Here is a 3,416-nt window from a genome sequence, read left to right as displayed (position 1 = left end):
AATCAACTGACATTATATTATGAAAGTTTTCTTTCTTAAAGCAATATATATATATATGATTAGGATAAATAAGCTTCGATTAAATGAATTGTTACTACAGTAGTATAATGTTACTTACTTTTGTACAAACATTATTATTAGTAATTTATGAATTAACTAATATTTGCTAATGATTGATTTTCATAAATTTAATTTTAATGATATAATTAATATATTTCATATGTAATAAGCTTATAGATATTTATAAATAGAAAAAGAAGCTTTATGTAATATTATAATTTATCAATTTTTACTGTCGAGACAAAAAGTATTTTATAAAATACAGAACACAGATAGCACAATGGTACAGAAAACATCATAAAGAACTCATCCTGAAAATAACCAGTGTCCTATTGATATCCTTGGAGATCTTCAGGATGTTTTCTGCATCAATTGTAGTGCTATCTGGAGAATGTTCTCAGCGGCTTCAATCATCAGTAAATAATTGTGTGTCTATGATATATATAAAATTAAACATTATTTTAATAAAGTAATTTATACTTTTTTAAAGGATTTACCAGCCCACTTAAAAGAGTTATTAATACGCATAAAAGAGCGTAAAATAACAGCTGCTTTTCCTGAAAGCCTGAAAACCTTTGCCCGTACTCTTCACTTCCACTCCCCAGCTGCATACGAAATGGTTAGGCGCAGTTTTTTAAAATGCTTACCTTGTGTTCAAACACTTAATAATTGGATTTGTACTAAACAGTACAATCCAGATATTTCTGAAGAAATGGTAAATCACGTATCTAACATTGTAAGGCAAGAATTAATCAAAGCTATCTATTTTGCGGTCCCTCTACAGTCTCTACCCTCTGACGTATTTCCGCCGACCAGTAGTATCAGCAGCGACTATAGCGTAGTACCCAAAATAGTACTACGCTATAGGATATGTCGCTTTTGGGTACTACGGTAGTACCGAAAGTACTACACTTGGCAACCTTGCTCGAGCGCGAGACTGGCTACCACGTCATTGGGGCTTCAGCCGCGTCCGCACTACTTAGGCCGCGTCCACACATTAGGGCTTCGCGTAACCCGTCAATACCGTATAAAGAGAACCGAGTATTGTATTGAGTACCGTAGTTATAATAAAGAGAGTTTAACCGAAGTTGCAGATTTATTGTATTAGCACCCCATTCCCGATAGCCGCGTACACAGTGGGAAATTGAATCGTGTGTGCTTTTAACTATAGTGCAGTATATCATTTTCCATGTTAAATTACAGAGTGAAACTAGCCGAACCACACACGATTCAATTTCCCACTGTGTACGAGGGTTAGAACCCCCTCTGTATAACTAAATATTCGGGTATTATTAGCAGTACCTCGAAGGCGCCCGGGTCTTGTAGGAAGTCGCCTATTGGGACGCGAACGCAATCGGTGAGGGATCACTCCTCCCTCCCCTTCTATACTATCCCGAAGGATAGCCAGTGGCGTCACAAAACATAAAAATTACAAAAGAAAAGGAGGAGAGGTTATATCGTATGTTTTCAATGATTATTAATATATTTATTTGTATAACTGATTTGATTTAAAAGAAACAGTTTTTTTAGACTTATAATAATTAATTACATTATTTGTTTAGATACTTAAAATGTAAGGACCGTTTATGCTCTGGTAAGGCAATTTTAAATGGTGACGGAATTATTAGAGAAACGGTTAAACATAATCAGCATGAGCCTGATTTTCATTATGAAAGAGTATGCAAAATCAGAGAGTATGCATTCAAATTAAGCCAAGAATCAATAGCAACGAGCCGGGAAATTTATAATAAATGCGTCGAAAAGTTAGTATTTTGAAACCAAAGATTTTTAGATATAGAATTGACAGATTATATACAAATTTCAAATGATTAGTTATTAATATCCATTACAAAATTATTAAAATATAATTACAACTTATGCATTATTTACTTATAATTAATTTATTTTATTAGGTTTCCGGAAGATATACAATTTCTATCGTACGAAAAAATGAAAGATACGTTAATATCTTGGTGCTGAATAGGAAAGCCTCGACTCCCGAAATCTATAAATGATTTTGAAAATCATAATTTTGCCTGTGATAAATGGAAAAAAATATTAAATTTTAATTTCACAGATGACGAGGGAGTGAATTTTAATTACAAATTTAATATGTATATTTATAAAAGTCGTAGAAATGAAAATCATTTAAGCATAATTTTTGGCAGTGAGCTGTTTGCAAACCATATCACAGAAAATGCCACTAATTACTTTGTCGATTGCACTTTCAAAACAACGCCAAATATGCAAGGTGTTTATCAGCTGTTAACAATCATGACGGAAAGATTTAATAAGGTTTGTTGTTTTTGAACTTGTACTAGAAAATAAATTAGAGTGGCAAAAAAAGAGGATTATCATTTTCTTTTTTCCAGATTATTCCTTTTGCATGGGCTTTAATGTCCAGAAAGACGAAGGACTTATATACTGGAACTCTACTAATAATAAAAGAAAAATTGGCTCCCGGTATGAATCCTGTAACCATTACGAGCGAATATGAATTAGCTCTTTATAAATCGGTGAATGAGGTATTTCCAGAGGCGCGGACACAGGGATGCTATTTTCATTTATATCATGTAATAATTACATAATTAAAAGTATTCCCTCCATCTTTAAAATTAATTAATAATGATAAAACAATTAAATAGCTAACACTATATAATATATAAATGATTAGCGTAAAATGTGTGTGAAAAAGCATTTTCTTTGAATAAAATTTATTTTTCAGAACATTAACAAAAAAGTGAAAAGCTTGGAAATAAGTAGTCAATTAGCGGAAATAAATAATGATGAGTAACGAGTGGCTAAAATATTCATCAGACGGCTCGTCAATCTTTCACTTTTACCGGAAAAATTTATTGATATTGGATACGACCAATTCGTTGAAAAACTGGAAGAAGATCATGACAATTTGTTTGAAATTTTATCGCCACTTTTGCTGTATTTTAACAAACAATGGATGAGTAGAACAGGTGTTTCTATGTTATCCTTCTATAAATCCATTCATAGAACTAATAATGCGCAGGAGCGTTATCATCGTTATTTAAAGGAGTTTCTGGGAATGCATCCTCCTTTACACAAATTCTTCTGTTAGTAATCTTTTTGTAATATGCTTGACAATTTATAATATTTTGTTAGCTATTATCGATAATAAAATAATAGAAATACGTTATTTCTTTTATTAACATTTTTATTGCTGATGGAATGATGCAAATCCTGAAACAATACGTGATATCCTTTTTACAATTAAAAAGAGGTACATACTATAACCAGAGATGAAACGGGATATTGCTCATGCGAGGTCCCGAGGCAATCCCTACCGGTAGGCGGCGCTGGTGTTGGCAAACGCGTGTCTCAGG

The sequence above is a fragment of the Prorops nasuta genome, unplaced genomic scaffold (genome assembly GCF_024137725.1).
Source record: "Prorops nasuta isolate Cenicafe-Biocafe unplaced genomic scaffold, Cenicafe_Pnas_1.2 PNAS00048, whole genome shotgun sequence".
NCBI classification, from domain to species: Eukaryota; Metazoa; Arthropoda; class Insecta; order Hymenoptera; family Bethylidae; genus Prorops; species Prorops nasuta.
The sequence above is the reverse complement of the archived record's forward strand: the minus strand, read 5'-3'. Positions refer to the sequence as shown.